This window comes from Wolffia australiana, chromosome 4 (genome assembly GCF_029677425.1).
Source record: "Wolffia australiana isolate 7733 chromosome 4, ASM2967742v1".
Classification (NCBI taxonomy): Eukaryota; Viridiplantae; Streptophyta; class Magnoliopsida; order Alismatales; family Araceae; genus Wolffia; species Wolffia australiana.
Genome location: NC_135838.1, coordinates 11,355,678 through 11,375,788, shown reverse-complemented (window position 1 = coordinate 11,375,788; position 20,111 = coordinate 11,355,678). Strand labels below are relative to the sequence as shown.

The window sequence follows — 20,111 nt, the reverse complement described above, 5'->3', positions numbered from 1 at the left end:
GGGTATGGATCAGGAAGGGTGGAAGGGTGGAAAAAGGTACCAAGAAATGCCTTTCTTGAACTGTAACAACCAAGAACCCTCCAAGAAAGAGGAGTTCTTGACGGATCTGGGGTGTGCTCCCTCGGCGGAGCAGATTTCCCCGGTTGATGGCGTGTCGGCGACGCTTCTTGAATCTCCCAAGACCCCCGGAGTAATCTCGACGAAGGCCTCTTTCGATTCTTGATGGCGGCGGCTTCTTGAAACTCTTTCCTCGCACCGGACTGATCTCGACGGTGTGCTTTAACACGTCTCCCTCGGAGTGATCTCGACGGGAGAGACGTGGGCTCTACCCACGGAGTGATCTCGATGTGGGGTGGGGCTAGCCAAACCCCCTACACTACTCTCTACGATAGGGGGGAGACGAATTGTGAATAAACTTTTGAACAATGACTACAAGGTGTTCCTTGGGCATGCCATCCCCTTATATAGTGAGGATGGGTGCCAAGTGAACATGGGAGAGGACGAACCGTCGCGAGACGTGGTTCGGCCTCTCCTTACAAATTCAAAATACAAACATAAAAAGTAAAAACGATGAGGACGGGGCCCAACAACATTGGCCCAGTCCAGGAATCCGAAAATACAAACACACATGAAAATGAGCATAAGTAAAAAGATAAAGTTCTTACGCGGGGTACTTAAACCTCGGGTGGCGAGCGGCAGCGCGAGCTGCTCGGCGTAGCTGACGACGTCCCATCGCGCCATCCTCGAGATGGTTCTTCGTCATCGTGCCGTCATCCTCGAGATGGTCCTCCATCATTTCTTCTTCTTCTACTATCGACGGAGTGGGTGAGGTCTCAGCTTTGTAAGAACTATCACATCTTTCCCTCTTTTCATTGTGGCATTCATAAGAAAAATGTCCATACCTTTGAGAGCTAGGCAAGCAAAAGGCTTTTTATCTTTTCCATCTGAGAAAGCTCGACCGCGGCCTCTTCCTCTTCCCCCTCGTGAGAACTCCTCATTTCCAATTATATCTTTGCTCATTGCTTTGGCCAGTAAGGCTTGCTCTTTCTCTTGAGATTCCCTATCCCTGAGACGCATTTCATGTACGGTAAGTGAACCAAACTTGGAAGGCGTTGCTCTCAGGAATCGCCTTACCACTTCTTGCTCTGGCATCGCCTCCCCAAGATTTCTCAGGTCTGAGACAATCCGAGTAAACTTCATCGCGAAGTTGACAATTGAGTCGGACTTGGACATGTTGAGGAGCTCATATTCTCGCTTCAACGCCTGTGTGCGAGATTGAATGACTCTCTCTACTCCGAGATTTCTCTGCCTGAGAATCTCTCAGTTTTCCTTCGCCGTCTTCTTGACGTTTAACATCTGTAGCTGCTCCTCATAAATAGTACTAATGATTGCCGACAACGCCATAAGATCCTTCTTCTTGGAGACATTGTCTCAAACTACAGCTTGCCAAAGATCATGAGAATCTACATATACCTCCATCGACATACCGGATCTGGTAGTTTGATCGGAATAGCTTGAGACTGAACAGCGACAAAGGTAGTTCGCCACCGGAACTCGATTCTCCATTCTTCTTTGCCATAGGTAAGTCCCTTTATGTCGAGTGGCTCTGATACTGCTTTTAGACTCTTCAAGAAATGTCCTTGGTCTTTTTAGATCGGAACTCAACAATAACAATCGAACAAAGCAGATTAAACTTGCTGCAAAAGGGAAAACTAGAGTTCAAGCATTACATCAAACACTTGGCTCTTATTTATAGAGAAACCAACGAAGGAAGTAGCGAGGGAAAGTTTGTTGTAACAGCCTCCTAGGATATGAGCTGGCATCCCACGTGGAGGCCAAAGTTTGTTGCAACGACCTCCCTAGATATGAGTTGGCATCCTACGTGGAGGCCAAAGTTTGTTGCAACGACCTCCCATGATATGAGCTGGCATCCCACGTGGAGGCCAGAGCGTCGTTATAACTCCGGACGACGAACGGTCGCGATCAGACCTGAAACAGAAATAACGAACTAAGAACGTGGGTCCAACAGACTTCTCGCCGGAGACGTTCCCACCGGCGATCACCGGAGAGAGTCTAGAACTTCATCTTCACTCATCCACCAATATCCCAAAAATGTTCCTCGCCCGGCAGTAGAATTTGTCCGTCATGGTGATCGTTATGAACCCGTGGTTGTCCTTGTGAACGGCCTTATTTGTCATCATCTCCACCGCCGCCTCTATCTTTGCCGTCGTCGCCGACGCCGCCGATGTCGCAGGCGGAGGAAGCTTAGCCTTCTTCGCCTCGAACTCGTCTTTTGAAGGGCCACCTGCCGCCAAGCTCTGCACGAACAACCTAAGCTTATCCAGTAACAACGGTTTTCCCTTGGGGATGAACGCCTCCTTCAACCTCCGCCCTAGCGGGCCGGCATCGTCGCCTCTCATGGTAATGAGAGAGTGAGAGAGAACTGAGAGAGGGGGCTCACTCATTCTCTCTCTTCTCTCTCACTCTCTCTCTTCTCTCTCACACTCTCTTTTCTCTCTCACGCTTTTGTCAGCCAATCAGAGGCCAGAAGGGTACACCAATGTCTATTATAGTAGCATAGATTTCTTGAAATAACAGTTTCTGGATGCCCAAATGGGTTCTCCGAATGTATTATTAAAACGTTTTCATAAAACGATTAAACATAGAACCGATCCCGTTTGTACATTTATATTACTTATATTTTAATCTTTAACGATGTGCTCTTTGATATAAGCAGAGAATGGTATGTGGAACTTGCGGTCTTACCGTCTTAGTCATCTTAAGTAAATTATCGAAACTTCTTTCTTGTTATCCGAAAAATTGTAATGTTATATGACAAACTTTAGGATACTTAAGATGTCAAATTCCATTACTTGTCTAAAAGTGCCGTTCCTCTAAGGAATCATTTCAACTCATAATAATGAAAAGCTGTTTGTGCTTTGATTATAACAATATCGACTTTCTGTTTGTTAGAGATTCGTAAGATTACAAGCATAATAAAACACTTTCGTCAAACAAACACATTTTCGGGCATGCGGGATTCATTTTATTTACTTTCATTGAAATTGAGTAATTAAATCCCCTGAATATGTACTTGTTCGTCTGCTCAGTTTCGATACCGTCGTGAATTAAATCCGAAGCATAACTCACAGGTATTTCCTCACTCTCTCTTCCGTAGCATATCAGCGTCGGGCCCGTTCAAATGTCAGTCTAGTCGGGGTCAAGAAAAAACTTTTATCTTTGCAAGTTATCAGACTTATTTTTTGAAGAACCTCACGGCTACTCCATCCCAGACGCGCAGAAAGCAAGTAAGAAGGCTCTGATAGGAATAAAACCGTCAACTACGTCTCACTGTACATCGCCAATAGATAGTCAAACAAAACTCTCATAAGAATATTACATGCATGAGCTTGACAATTGTATGGAACACACTAGAGGCGCAGGAGCCCGGTAAGATAGACAGGATGCCCTTGATCATACATATTTTTAACATCAGAATCTGTCTGTAATAACCGAGAACACTCAGAAAACAAAAAGACACAAACTTTAGCTTTCTATTGCTTTATTTGCACCATAATCCTCAGCCATCAACGCTTTGATTCCCGCTACGCTAGCGCGCACCAAGCCACGCAACGTTAATTGGGTATCGGACTAGTCCCCCGCAGAGAACTCCAACCACACAGTCCCACCGCGCATACACTTACAGAAAATGCTCAGAATCACCGAAGCGACGAAAATGACGATCACAATAATGATAATGGTTGTCTCCTCCATCTCCTAACGCAGAGGGGAAGGCAATCACGATATAATATATAAGTGAGGAGCTATGTCAACGGAAGGAAACACGCGTGAAGGTTCCACGCAATGTGAAAATGCCACTCAGTTATACAATAGTTTTCATTATTTTATGTTTTTGTTTGTGGGGATGATCTTATTAAAGAACTGTAAAATAACGTGAAACTTTCGCAACACGTTACGCTTAATGTTGTTTATTAACTTATGCCCACTATCCTCTTTGTAGCTATCCGGAAAGGGGACCCGTTTTTCCGATGTTTGTCAGAGCGCCACTACAGGAATCCATCATCCCCAAGAGGTTCCTTTTCTACGGGCGTTATCATCGGGTTACTGAACCACGCTCAGACGAAACTTTCAAACTCTATTTATTTACGGGCTTATGCTTGAAATTTCCACGGTGAGAAGTTTCTGCCACAATTGCGAAGGTTAACTTCAGTTTTCCTACACGCGCGCAACGTCGCATGAAATTTCGGTGAAATCTTGCGCGCCTGATAGTCAGTATCATAGGAAAAACGTTGCAAGCGGCTGCATCTATTAAATTTTATAGTTCGCGAAAGCACGAAGCGTCTTATGATCAGTTCAGCGTATACAATTTTATTTGGATGTTCCGCCTTTCCAACGAGTTGAGTCCCCCGATATACTACCACTCGTTTGATATATATATATTTTTAATCTCTGAAAGGATATTGTCCATTACAAGTCAATCGATCAGAAGTTATCTTCTATTATCCTTAGCAGCAGCACACTCAAATATGTTTTCCACATATACGGTTCATATGATTACCCTCTCTTATTACCGACGAAGATCAACTTTAACTTTGCACAACGATATATATGTATAATTTGTTAAACATGCACTGACATAGTCTTTTCAAACGAACAAAAAATTCGCACAAAAGAACCTCACAGGGCTCTGTTCGTTGTTCTGTTATTTTTTGTGCAAAAATGAGAACAGATGTTATTCGAACAAAAGTCGTACAATGGGTAAAAATTTGCACGATTAGAATAAAATTCACACAATCTGAACAAAATGCACAGAATGTTCAAAATTCGCACATATTTCGCACAATTCGTACAAACCAAACCGCATACGGGTCTGTGCGATGTTCTGTGCGAATCTGATTTTGTTCACTTCGGAAATCAAAACAGAACACACAATTCGCACCAATTCGCACAAAGCAAACAGAAGGACCATGTCTATTAAGCTATCCTTTACTATGCACAACGATATATATGTAAACAACTGCATGTTATTAAGCTATCATTTACAGATTTTTGTTAATATCATTTTAGTATGTTAATCGTGAGATTCAGACATTTATAAAATGATGGTGACTAAAATTCAATGGATTACTAATATCCTTTAATTGTAAACAGAGGTTAGGTTCTTGGGGCCTAATAGAGTCCCATCACCAAGAGGTTCATATTTATTTAAGTTCTTTCATCTGTGAAAAGCAGCGCAAGAACTCCTTTGGACCAACCCAAATGTGGGTCAAATTCAAGTATGAGTACGCTGACTTTGGATTACCATTAGAAAGTACTACATACATACCCACACATACTACCTACATAACAATATAATAAGCCAAAAGGACAAATAGATCATTGTAATTAGAGTTGATGCAAAGTGAAAACACCCTCACCTCGTGCTTACATACATTCTTTTAATAAGTAAATAAAAATAGTTGAATTAGTTCATTAGGATGCGCTAAAACACAAAAATTCTCAAAAAACCTATGTGATATCGGACGTCATCTAGGATGTCGTCCGGTCGACACCGAGTATGATGGCTCGGTGCCGATAAAGGATGAAGGTATCGAACGTCAACGGTGTCGTCATCCGACGGGTAACCCTAAAGGGTCGATGTAACTACGATGCAAGTATGAAGGTCCTACGTGTCGTACGTGCAGACTCCGACTCGAGGGAGGCACCGAGCTCCAAGCTTGGACGAGGTCACTTGGTTACAGCGGGAGTGGTCTCTTGAAGCTCTTATGAGCGATGAAACCGTCTAGGGTCGAACGGATTCTATCTGTAGGGCTCGCACGTATCAAGCGGTCTCGTCCGTGCCGTTACGACACTCACAGAGTCGTAGTTCTCTCCATTCTTCTCTCTCACTTACCTAGCCCGAGCGCGGTGGAGTAAAGACAAAAATATACTGCAAAAGGTAAAGAAAAGAGCGACGGGAAAGGAGGCTGTACCTCGTCGGCGTGGCTCGGAGTGCAGGATTTCGTCGACGTCAGTGGTGGTCAAAGCGGGTGTGGTAGAGAGTTGCTGGAGAGATAATGGCGGCTCAACGCGCAGCGGTGCTGCTGGAGCTCTATGTAAAGGTTGGAGGAAGAGATGAAGCAAAAGTGGCAGCGGTCGCTGCTCCAACCAGCAACTGACCCTAGTCGGCGCATCGATGAATGTCACTCGACAGCGACACGGTGCCAACTGCAGTGAGCGGGCAACAACGGGTCAAATTTGCCTTCGTGGCGGAATTTCCGTCCGAAAGCGCGACAGCTGGCGGGGTAGTGTGATTGGTGACCTGATCTAACACAGTGCCAAGAAACACTTGCTGGAAGCACGAGTTGAGGTGTGGGCAATTGAATCGCCCGCTCGGCGGCCTCAAGAGCGGGTGGGGCTATTCCAAGCCCGTTGGATCGACGAGCTTCAACCGTCCTTCAGGCGTCAGCAGTCACTGCCCCGTACCTAGCCACCTCGAGTCCGGTGGTTGCCGACTCGGGAACGGATCATAATTCCTCCGTTAAGCGGTTGGATGAGCCGAGGTTATTGTTGGAACCGTGGTGGTGTAGCGGGAGGGGAAACGTGAGGTCGAACGATCTATGGGGTGATAGTTCATGGCCGCCGGAATTCCCAGCATTCAGGAATGGTTCATCGACATCCAACGGTCACACGACTGGCTCCAGAAAGTGTTGGTGCCTTCCCACGCGAAAGAAAATTGATCGACAGCCTCATTCCCCATCGTTCAAACAGGCGTAGCGGGAAATGGACTGTTAGATCAAGAAATTTTCTGGCGATGTTTCACGGTCGTATAATTTCCTGAAACTTGGACAACCAGTGAATTGCTCTTGGCTTGTCCCAAGAGTGACCTGCACAGTGCGGATCGGATCAAACTCAAAGCATAGAAGAGTGTCCCCTTTCCGATGGCAATAATCGGGCATACACTGATGAAATTTCCCCAGCAAGAACCCTGCACAACCTCCCTGCGATTAGGCGGCAGAAATAGCCTGCAAGCAGGCAAGTTCTTCTCCTATCCCCTCTCGACCTTCCTCTTCTCCCCTTCCTTTGTGCAATTTCTTCTCTGAAGAAGGGGTAGACCAGAAAAATTCAACAACGATGCTTTCTTGTTCTTCCTGGTCTTTATTGTCTACGATGCCCTCTCTTCCCTTATAAAAGGGGAGAGGTCAATGGGCCCCCAACTTGGGTCAAAGGGGGGAAGAAAAGGGTCCATTAAGGGGGGCCCCACATAATGGGCCTCCTCATTACAATGTAAAAGGGGATAAAATAAAACTAAATAAAACAAGAAGAGAAAGGACAAGACAAGGGCCAATGAAGGGGATCCAAAAGACTAACGGTCCCTTCACTTTGATGATGAAAACACGAACACGGGATGCATTGTCGCGCTAAGAAAATGGGACGAACACGAAGAAAACACGAGACACAACTAGGAAAACAACGAAAATCGAATGGGATAATCAAGCTTTCTTTCACGCGGCTTTCTATAACGGTGACAGGCGGCACGGACAAAAATCAAATGGGATAACTTCCCATTCTGTTTACTATTTTCACTAAAAAAATCTGATGTCAAAAATTTATTAATTCATTTTTTATAATTTTCATCATCTTCACTTTTTAGTATATTTTGAGATCCATACAAGTTAGAACAAAGTCAATTTTTGGAAAAAATAGACTTTAATGTGTAAAAAAATTAATATTGAATTATATTTGTAGAATTACAGTTTAATAACATTATCAAATTCCTTATGGTTGAATAACCAAAAGTGAAGTTGAGGAAGTAAACGTTGCAGTTAAAAGATAATTTTAAGTCGTAATTTATGGAAATAAATTGACTACAGTGTCCTTACTAAGGATACAGTAAGGGTCGAATCTACAAAAACCAGGTAGTTAATAAATTCAATTTTAAATTTAAAAAAAATAAAACTTGATTTTTTCAACTTTATAATATTTTTTATTTTTATTATTTTACATGATTTTAATTAACGAAAACAAAATAAAACTACCTAATAATATTAAAATAAACAGCATAAGATAATTGTATTAATAAAATTTATCAGATTCTTAACTTCTATATGATTTTTTTTTAATTTTATGAATATAAACTGAATTTGAAATAAATATTAAATTATCTTACGTACTTTTGAGTTTAAAACAGTAAATGTTTGTCAAAGTGGTCAGTGCACAAATATATTTCACTGGCAAGCAATGAGTATGCGTGATCTCCATTGAGCATCAATATTAGCAGTTTGTTCTCTCCAAGTGGGGATTAAAAATATATGAGCCAGAATAAATACATGAAGTATGATATTAAATATTCAATAGGAATAAGATGATTATTGTTAAAAGGTAACAAGTAGGAGGATACAAGTGGACCATGTGAAATTAATAATGAGTAATATAGATCAAGATGTGAAGAGGAAACAATGAATCATAATATGGATATTGGGAGGAGATGTTTAAATAGGTGAGTTATAGTTTAGGCATTACTGTATATGATACGAAGATTGGGGATGAAAGTGGCATGATATGGTGTAGTGATGATACCGATCTGGGACGAAGGAAAAAGATAGGTGTGCATCTAACTTAATTGAAGTGACGGTGATAAATAAATATAAATTAAGAGATCATATCATACTTTCTTATCATAAGATAGGGCGAAAACACTTTCGTGTCTTGGGCAAGCCTTGATGGATCTTCAGAAGCTCCTATTCATTCAGTATCCTAAAAGATTAAGTAAGTTGAAGATATTTTTTACAGAAAATGAGGGGTCCATTTTATGGATACTAATGAGACTTAAAGTGATGTGAATAAATGCAAGTTTTATCGTGTCATTGGATTTAAGCTTATGCAATAAAGTTTAGAAAATTCCTTTTTTCAAAATAGCAAGAGCATAGAATGAGAAACGGTTGATCCACGTGGAGGCAACCGTTCTTACAATGTGAATCTATTTAATGGTTCTAGGAAATAAAAACTTCACAAGGAAATGGGAAGCCCACTAAACAAAGAGAGGATGCAGAAAGATAGATGGGGATCAAGTGATTTCAAGCAACTCCTAAAGATTCAGATCACCTAAAGGAATGATGAGAACAATCATGGTGTTTAGGGCTATATCCCACCAAAAGGTTCAATACCTAAATGACAAAATGGAGGGAAATAAATCATTTCCCTTTTTGATTTAGATTTTCCTTGGGTATTTGACTTCCAAAGTTTCCGAGATCTAAAAGGGAAACTGAATAAACACTCTGAATATAGTCTAGATAATAATCGATTCAATCTAACTGATACCTTTGCAATGGTAATTGACCGATGTAATTTTTTAATTATTTTATATTGCACTATTGAACTAAGAGGATGCTCTCCTCTTAATAACTATTCCTAGAACATGACTAAAAAACTATCTCGCCCGTGCTCTCCGTTTTGGGAACTAAAAAGTATAATATCAAGATGGGAAGAAGAAACACACCAGCTTAATTCAAGAACTGCATAAAAATTTGACTTTCAAAGCGTGGTGTGTCATTCCTAGTCAACTATGGCTGGAAAACGTTTAAAGAGGTTTTACCCCCTTCACGACATTGTTTTACAAATCCATCTAGTGGACAAAATATCAGGAGAAGATGAAAATACCACAAACATTTCAGATCAATATGACGGCCGGATCTTCAGATACTAAGGTTTCAAATTTTGTGAATCATAGTTATTCGATTTCTACAGTTTCTCCCTCCTCCAATTGTTCCCAACTCATGCTACATTTCACATCAAGAAGGGAATTTCTCTGTGAATAACATGTGGGAAAATTTGAGACCGTGTGCAAATATTTTTTGAAATTAGGAAATGTGACTAGTAATTCGAAATTTGTAGTATTTCTCTTGTATAATTAATTTTTTCATGAATCTAAAGTGAAACAAAAAACTGAAAATTTCCAAAAATCTGGAGTAATCGGAAATTGAAAATGAATGGAATTTTAATTAGTTTAAAGCAGGAAAACAGAGAAACATAGACACACAGATGCAGGATATTTTTACAATAATTTGTGTGTTATCAGATGAAGCCATATGCATGGACCAAAGACAGAAAAACATTGTTACCAACCAAATAATTAGCTAGGAGTTGGCCTTTTCCTCCTCAATCAAGGGGTCACTGCCTGCCACATTTCGATAAGGCCAGGCAAACATAACAACTAGTCATTCTTAATGATTATTCAAATGTCTGATGTTGAAACATTTTTTTTGCAATGACTGGGGCACCCATTAGTGTAGATGTCACTGATTGGTTGTCCTTCATTGTGGTACTTAAACACAACAAAACCCTGTAGGAAATTGTAGTAAAAATTGTAAAAAAATAATATGCATTTAAAGTTCTAATAATTGAATATTTGTGGACTCAAAGAAGTGTTTTATAGTCTAAAACGTAAAATAATCCACCCAAATACCAAAAAATGGAAAAGTTTGAAAACACCATACTACTTTAAAACTACTTTATAAACAATATAACTACTTTAGGGAGATTTAGTTACACCTATAATGGATTTAATGCGCACAAATATGTAAATAATGTCATATCACTAAATGTGCCTTATTAGCCCTCAATTGCAAAGGGATAAAACAATTTGGGCTGTGGGGAGCAGTGAGTAAATGGTTTTGTAACCTTTATTACATAATTAGTTTTTTAGCGTGGACTGGTTTGTTACAATAGTCTGAACCTATCCCATACTTTTGAACCATCATATTGACCCTAATTAATATCACAAAAAGTTTTCTCTATACTTTTCAATTCTTCACATTTTCTCCTCCTTATTGTGCTACAATAAAGTGGATAATTGAAAAAATCATTGAATACTAGCAATGGTGAAGACAGGTTATGTTAAGAAGCCGTAATCTTCTCAACCCACAAACCTATTTCCAAGTAACCCGAAATTCAGCATTGATTTTCATTTTCATTTATCCACCAGTAGGATACTGGCTTCTAAATTCAAATTAGTTAGTTCTACAAATCATGCCTTCTTTTCACATGAAATAAAAGTAGGCGTAAGAGGGACCCTTTTTACTGATTAAATATTTGGCCTCATATACGGTCGAAGTCATAGCTGTAATGTCTCATTCTGACTCATTTGCATCCAGTTTCTACCTGTATACTTTTTATCAATAAAACTGAAATACAAGAGTAAAAATAATCCACTTTATTTAAGCTAATTAAGAGGGGTTATTATTGTATATCAATAAATTAAATAAATTATGGATTTTCTTTTTGAATTATAACTAATATATTATAAATTTCTATACATAAAATAAAAAGGAATGTGCTATAATCAGACATAATTACCACTACATTTTTATGTTATTAAACTATTTTAAACGTAAACCATTTATAATCTTTTAGCCATATCTTTTAGTTCTCCTTCAATTTTTCAGGTATCCTTGATTGTGAGAGTAATGTGAGTAAGTTATTTAAAAATATCAATCACAATCCATGAGGAAAGCCTTTTGTGATAATTTAGATACCTGATCTTGAACGATATGTAAGTGAAACTTGTGTTAGAGAGGTAAGGGTTCAATAAAGATGAGCAGATATATATATTTATCTAAAGGTCTATGCTAGAAAAAAATGTAACCTCTAAACTCTCATTTCAAAATTGGTCTCTCTCTGTCGTACCTACAGTTAGACTTCTCCAATATCTTTCCTTTGAGGCGAGAATAGGAGTTATGCTTTTATCTAATCCTATGTAAGCACAGAAGAAGATGTTTGAAACAATGTGAATAGTGTGGTTCCTCTATACTCTTAGGGTGAAGAAAGAGAATAAAGGTTGTATTGCAGAAAAAGGGTCTAATAGTGGGTATGAATCATGGTGCGCAACTGTACATACTATATACATATCTAACTGCCAATAGCTGCAAGGGGGAATAATAAAATGGAACGAACCACAATCCTTGAGAAAATTATCCAGGTTAATAAAAGCATATGCAGCCCTTTGATGCACTAAATGAAAAGGGAAATATTGGGAATTCATAAAAGAACACAAATTAGAGAAAAGCCCATACATTTATTTTTCGTTTTTCATTTTTCTACATTTGTTATCTTGTTTTTTAAATTTATTTTTTTAACAGTTTCAAAAACTACTCATAACCAAATGCCTTAAAAATCTTTATTTAACAAGCATAACTGAATTTAGTATGCAGGACTATAAAACCAATCTTGATATTTAAAGTGCCCTAGTCATCTGTACCTTCTGTTCTTAGGGCACTATTGAACATCAATAAGATAAGATGAAAAAATGATGTTGAGAAGATGAAGATAAAATCATGAAAAAATGAGTAAAACATGAGAAACTATCATTGGTTTTCAAAAAATAGAAATAGCTAGACTTAGAAATAAAGCATATCTTTTGTAATACTGAATAGTGATAAGACGGGTTCATGGCTGGATAGCTATAATGGGCAACGTGCTGTAAGGTAGGGCATGAAGTAGGTATGAAGGTTATGAATAGAGGTAACAATAAAAAACAGAAGGGATTAAGGTTACCCAAATAGGGGGGTTTCAGCGTCGACCCCATGAAGACTTGTGTACCCCTACCTGACTTAGAATTCAATTTAATGAAACAGTTAGACACATAAGCAAGATTTGATATACCTCATCTGAGATGGAAGCATTCATACACTAATTCACTTAAACTAGTTAACAACTATTCATACTACTTAAACCTTTTGAATTTTAAAAAACCCAGAAATCATTTTACTATTCATCCTCCATGAATGGGCTATCTAAACTGATAATTAGTATCATTTATGAATTTCATGGATCATCTAAAAGTGTTTAATTTAAACCTGAAATCAAGCCTTAATTAGCTTATGCCTTTATACTCTGATTGGAAATTAGCTTTCACATTTAAATTATGGACTTTAGTCCACAAATCATATTTCCATTTAACATGGTCCCCAAAGAGGCTTACGTTGGTCCTTAGTGAATGTGTTGAAGATGGATCAATGTAAGGCAAGGGGCTAACATTTGATATATACATGATGCGAAGATCAAGGCATTTTGCTGACGTAGATCACTCTAATTCCTTCTATGTGGAGCTTCTTCAAGCACTCAAAACACCACAAACAACTTTGATGGACCTTCAAAACCTCACTCCCTTTCATTCTGTCTCTCTAGGAGGAAGAGCGCTTAAATAAGTTTTTCTAGAAAAATCACTTCTAAATTTAAAATCCAACCATACAAATGGATTGAGATGAGAAATAAAACAGTACCCTCCAAATTTCAGCTCGATCGGCCTTCTGGACCATAAGATTTCGAGCCCCAAACGATCATTATATGTATAAACCTGTAATATAATACGAGCCCCATCCATCTTGACTTCAATTTGTGAGAATATAATTTAAAATGAGAGTTAAAGAAAACCAAACATTTGTGATGGAGGACCATCTCGAGGACGACGCCACGATGACGAAGAACCATCTCGAGGATGACGCGACGGGATGTCGTCAGCCACGCCGAGCAGCTCGCGCCGCCGCCACCCGGGTTTAAGTACCCCGCGTAAGAACTTTTATCTTTTTACTTATGCTCATTTTCATGTGTGTTTGTATTTTTGGATTCGTGGACTGGGCCAATGTTGTTGGGCCCCGTCCTCGTCATTTTTACTTTTTATGTTTGTATTTTGAATTTGTAAGGGAGGCCGAACCACGTCTCGCGACGGTTTGTCCTCTCCCACGTTCACTTGGCACCCATCCTCACTATATAAGGGGATGGCATGCCCAAGGAACACCTTGGAGTCATTGTTGAAAAGTTTATTCACAATTCGACTCCCTATCGAGAGAGTAGTGTAGGGGTTTGGCTAGCCCCACCCCACGTTGAGATCACTCCGTGGGTAGAGCCCACGTCTCCCCGTCGAGATCACTCCGAGGAGATGTGTTAAAGCGCGCCGTCGAGATCACCGGCAGGAAAGAGTTTCAAGAAGCCGCCGCCATCAAGAATCGAAAGAGGCCTTCGTCGAGATTACTCCGGGGGTCTTGGGAGATTCAAGAAGCGTCGCCGACACGCCATCAACCGGGGAAATCTGCTCCGTCGAGGGAGCACACCCCAGATCCGTCAAGAACTCCTCTTTCTTGGAGGGTTCTTGGTTGTTACAGTTCAAGAAAGCCATTTCTTGGTACCTTTTTCCACCCTTCCACCATTTCTTGATCGCCCACCCCCCTTTCCCCATCGTTTCTTGATTCCCAACCGCCTCGTCTTGCCTTTCTTGATCGCCCACCCTCCTTTCCCCATCGTTTCTTGATTCCCAACCGCCTCGTCTTGCCTTTCTTGATCGCCACCCCCTTTCCCCATTGTTTCTTGATTCCCAACCGCCTGCCTTGCCTTTCTTGATCGCCTACCCTCCTTTCTCCCATCGCTTTCTTGATTCCCAACCGCCTGCCTTGCCTTTCTTGATCGCCACCCTCCTTTCCCCATCGCTTTCTTGATCCCCAACTGCATCCTCTTGTCTTTCTTGATCGCCCACTTTCTTTCCCCTTGATTTCTTGAGTTCTTGATTTCTTGAATTCTTGATTTCATGATTTCTTGATTTCTTGATCTCACCATATCTCCTTGATTCCCCTTCGTTCTCCCCTTCGCCTCATCTTTCTTGATTTCTTGATTCCCACCTCTACGCCATAACCGATTACTTGGTTTTCTGCCCCACCCCACGACTATTCCCACGATACTTGGTTCGTTGTCTTGCCCGCCCACACGACTACGCCGCGCGCCAGCCAAGCGCCTTGTGCGCCTCTGCGCTGACTTTGTTGCACGCCACCCGTGGACTCAGCTCTCTGCTGGTAGTTACGACCGCACCGTCCGCACCCGGTTTTGTCTCGCCAACGACACTCGTCCGCACTACCCGACACTAAGCATCCGCTCGACGACTTGGACGCCTTGGACTAAGCGATACAAAGGTCAGTCTCGTCTCCCCTCTATAAACTCCAGTATTATTATCTTCGACAGTCTCGTCTTCCCCTATCGCGTCCGCTACCGTGATATTCTCGAACATCATCGGATAGGACTAGCCACCTTGTCGAGCATAGGGATTCTTGTGGTAGACGGACTGTCATCCGACTTGGACGCCGAACGCTCCAGGGCTGTTAGATGCCCCTCACTTAGTAGACGTCTAGTAGGTCCAGCGGGTCATTGGGAGTTTGATCTTAGGTTCACTCGTCTCTCTTTGATCGGTACGGCCGACGTCGTTATCCGTCAAGTCCTTATCTGCTCATTCGTATTTTCTCATCATTCGGCTTACATCCCATACATTCGCATCATAACCCTGTGACGTGAAACGCGCCGATCGATCCCGGCCGTCGTCGTTGCACATCAATTTGTCCCTCCCTACATGACCTATATCTCAAACTCTTGTAATGGAAGGTCTTTATTCTGGCTTAATACATATGTAAGTCATTATATGTTTCCTTTTCAAATCATTCAATTCAATTACCTAGAGCTATCTATGTTTACTTGCATCATCTTCTGAGATATTACACTTCTTTATAGCCCATAGAGCATTATGTTCTGACTCCTCATGGATATGAAAAACTTTTACCTAAATTAATCTCGAAGGGGACAGACTAAGAGGAGTCTTACAAGCTTTTCAATATGCTCATAATACCTCATCTAGATTACTAGGTCAATACTTACAATTAATCCTTCCCGCATTTTGAAAATGTTTCTTGAGTTTTCTATTTCCTACATCCACCTACCCATTAGCTTGTGTATCATCGGAAGTAGTCACAATATTGTGCACATCATACTTCAATATTGATTGCAAAAATGTGATATTAGATTATACTCTAACTTGAGGATTTGCTTTTAGGGATATTTAAATTGATGTATATTACACATTATTATGGGAATTTTATGGTTCACAAAACATTTTACTGGTGGTTGATGCCCGAATGAGTCATGAAAAACTGACTGATATATAAATTTATCCCCATCCCTGTTGAAAACCTCATGCATACTGAGATCATAATGACTGTTTTGGTTAATAGTTTAGTGAGTGTTGGTTTTAATTCTTATCATTTAGTCTAAAGTTGTCCTATAATTGTTCAAGGTCTTAACATTAAAATACATATATTTAGTGGTTTAATTACATTAATGGGTATTAAATAAGCACTATGACTTTGCTATTTTCGCTATACGGCCTTTCTTTTAAATAAGCAGTTACTAGAGGGTGATGGGTACAAACTGAAGAAAATAAGGATTCAAGAAAAAAATTATTTATTGGAAACAGATAAATGATCATATGGAATCAAAAATGTCAATTAATATACACTATTTTTATATTTTTCATGCCATAGGAGATTAACAGAGGTCTTAACATAGGGGTCAAATATATCATTATATATTCAAATTTGTTAAGCCTTTAGTTCAAATGAACTTGGGGGTAAAATAGTTTGATAAATGTTTCTTCAGAAACTCCTTTGTGAACTTAAGCATACGCTACCTTTGAGAGTTAATTTACCTAAAGTCCATAAAGCACGTGTATACTCCGCACATATGGTATGAGGCACACCTCTCAATGGTATGAGTCATGGGTGTACAATCACATGTTCATCTTCCAACTGTCTAGGACATCTGAAAGGGTAAGCAAAAAATTTAAATATCAATGTGCTGAAGTAGTACCTCCCAACATTTAATACTGAGTGAAAAATCCTGCTATACCACCTTTATTGGACAAAGCTACGTTTTGCTGGGGATGTCCATTAAATAGAATCTCACTGGGAGAAAGGTGGTCATCCCTTCAAGTCTTAAGCACGTGATAATGTTTAACTGAGCTACCTGAATCCTTTATTTGAAACCTATAGATGTATTCACTGCACACCACTTCCTAACCTATCATACACCATTTCACCGATTTTTACATATTACATATGAAAGGCGTTAGGAACCAAAACTCCTAACTACTTGTGAAAAGCTTTACTCCCAAGTTTATACTTCCCCCCTCACTCATATCATTATTTCATGATATCATTTAATCCTTATCTCATTTTTTTCTCTCTGTCCCCATCTTCTAACTCTATTTACTATTTTTCTCAATATTAATGGATGTATTTTATTGAGAGAACTTAGTATATCCACACTTCCATTATTATAATAAACCTTCCATTTTTTAACCGCTTTTGAAACAAAAAGATAAAATATTATACAAAATAAATAAATAAAAAATAAAATTAAAAATCCATAAAATCAAAAATATCAGTAATAGAAAAAAGAGACAAGGATTGGTAAATTTTTTTAGTAAAACTTCTTCCTAAAAGTGATAGCACAATTGTCCAATCACATATTGGTGGATATCGTGTTGAACTTTTTCTACAGATGCTAGATAGCACAATTGATGGAAGTTGGAAAGTTAAGATGGAAGCAAAAAGAAAATTAGAATTGTCTTTTTGGAAAGTTAAGATGGATTCAGTAACTGGTTTCTTTCTGTTTAAAGCAGAGGGATAAGGAATGTCTTGAACATGAGTTGAAGGTATAGGTTCTTTCTTGTGAGAAAGCTCCTTATCTTCATCCTCATATTCATTTTCATATCTAGAATTTTTGAGAGACACATGAGGATCTGGAAGTTCTTTTCCATTTCTTAATCATGAATTTGGCAAAATTTCAAGATCCTCATGATTCTGTGCTTTATTAAAAGAATCTTTAACATGAAACAAATTACAAGGATTTATGCAAGGTTGAGTTGGAAATCGACCTTCTTGGGAGTTATAGTCAACTCCCTTACATTTGCTTGGGAGTTATAGTCAACTCCCTTACATTTGCTTGGTCCCTTAAGGTCGAGTGATCCCATTCTGAAACTCTCTAGCAATCTTCTGGTTTGCTCTTGGGATTCCAACATTTGCTTGGTCTGGAAATCCATCATCATTTGCATCCGCATTTCCATCTCTGTTCTAAGCTTTTGATTCTATTTTTCTATCATATCTGAAATCACAGGAGTTAGTGAAGAAAAATCTTGAAGGGGTTGTGATTGGACCTGATATGGTTGTTGAGGTCGATTCTGAAACTGGGGTCTTGGCTGAAATTGCTGTTTATTTCCTTGGTTGAAGCTTTCTGTATTAAAGTTGTTTCTCTTCTGTCCAGCCCAAGAAGTTTGTTGTTGATTGAATGCATTGACTTCTTCTTCTATGGCCTGACAAGCTCCATCTTCATGGTCTTTGCTGAAACAAAGAGAGCAAATTTTAGCTTTAACAAGAGAAGAATTATTATTTAGAAAAGCATTTTTCAAAGTTGAGCTTAGCTCTTCTAGTTTCCGGTTGGTCTCCTTGATTCCTGCATGTAATTCAGATTCCTTGATGTTGACTTGCAAAGCTCCTCCTCTCTTTGGCTGTGAATTTCTTCCATTGTGGTTTGCTCCTATCTCCTGCAAGTCAGTTTCTGCTACTTTCTCTAGCATGTCAAAAACTTCATCTTCATAGGCTGTGTAAAATGCTCCTCCAGTAACTAGATTTACTTTATTCTTCATAAAATCTGACAATGATTCATAAAAGATTTGAGCTAATTGACAGCTTTCAATACCATGATGAGGACACTTTCTAATTAAATCATTAGATCTTTCCCATGCTTCACTAAATGCCTCATTCTCATGATACTAAAAATTATAAATTTCTCTTCTGTAAAAGTTTGTTTTGGAAATAGGATAAATTTTTTGTAAAAACTTATTTTGCATTTCTTCCCACGAGCTAAATGTAATTCCTAAATTTCGATACCAAGCAAAAGCTTTGTCTTTTAAAGTTAATGGAAAATATTTCATTTTTAAAGCTTCAGTAGATAGACCTGGTACATTTTGAGAAGAACATCTAATATGAAAATCATCTAAAAATTCTAAAGGATTTTGTGAAGCATATCCATTGAATTCAGGTAAGGAATTTATTAAAGCATTATCATACCTGAACATAACTCCTTCTCCAACATAAATATTTATATCCGTTTGCCTTATGCTTCCTGATGGTGTTGATCTATCAAGCATTGTTCTCCTTCAGTCTTGATGAGGAAATCCTTCTTCCGCCATGTTGTGCTTCTCTTGATCCTGTTCTGTAATTGATTAATTTGGAGATGAGTCTTTTGGTTGAGTCACTCCTTCTAATCTTCCACAAGCTTTAGACCTTGTTACTATCATAAATCTCAACCCAAAATGTTAGAAATATAATGAGCTGAAGGATTATTAATCCTTCAGCTTATAAAATAAACAGAAATAACTGAACAGAAATAATTTTCACTGATTAACCGTGCTCCCCGGCAACGGCGCTAGTTGATAATCTCAAATTTTGATATTTTAAATAATAGTTTCAGGACTTGATAATCTTATCAATGTGTGAGGATTCGAGATTATTCAACAAATAAAATTACCTCACTAACCTAGGGTAAGTAAGGGTCGAACCACAAGGAGCAGATATTTCAGTTAAATTTATATTTCCATTCGATCAATAATTGTTTTAAAATGATTTCGAGATTTCAAGTTTTTAAATAAGAGTAAATATTACACTATTTCTGAAATCAACTTTTTATTTATTTAAGATTTATTAATTCAAAATTAAAATTAAAATCTCATACAAATCTGGACTTAGTCAAAATCCAGATCTCTATGAGATGAGCAATAACTTTGAAATAAGAATTTTTTGAACAGATTTAATTGGATATGTTGGAAAGTTACAATCCTGAACTTTCCAACCCAATTGAATCTGTCTTAAAAAGGAATGATTAAGCAATTTACTAAACTCTAAAAAATCACATTTACCTTGTGTCACACCCTTGATCGGCTGGTAAACGATCCTCCTCCTTAGAGTCTTCTCAGCGTTGCTTCTTCACTCCACTCAATTGTTCATCAACAATAGAGGGTCTACAGAACTTTCAGAACAAGCAACACTCCACTCTTTCCATAAAAATTCTAGACAATCTTACACATTGTTTTGGAGAGTATTTATAGGGTTTTCTTCTCTAAAAACTGCTTGGATCATTTGAATGGTCCAGCTTGATTTGTGATATCCAGTTGACTTGGATAATCTGCATGCATAACGGCCTTGGTCTGGACGCCCCTCCTGGTTAATAGGCTTGATTTTACT

At 39.0% G+C, this 20,111-nt stretch overlaps 1 long non-coding RNA gene and 1 pseudogene across 1 annotated transcript; one reads left to right on the top strand and one right to left on the bottom strand.

The window, feature by feature from the left end:
• Positions 1-5,378: 5,378 nt before the first annotated feature.
• Positions 5,379-7,146, bottom strand: LOC144701934 (uncharacterized). Its single transcript, XR_013581149.1, has 2 exons — positions 5,994-7,146; positions 5,379-5,914 (listed from the first exon to the last, which is right to left on the bottom strand). It is a non-coding gene; the product is annotated as an uncharacterized LOC144701934 (long non-coding RNA).
• Positions 7,147-18,563: 11,417 nt separating this feature from the next.
• LOC144702822 (small nucleolar RNA R71) lies at positions 18,564-18,674 on the top strand (annotated as a pseudogene).
• Positions 18,675-20,111: the final 1,437 nt, after the last annotated feature.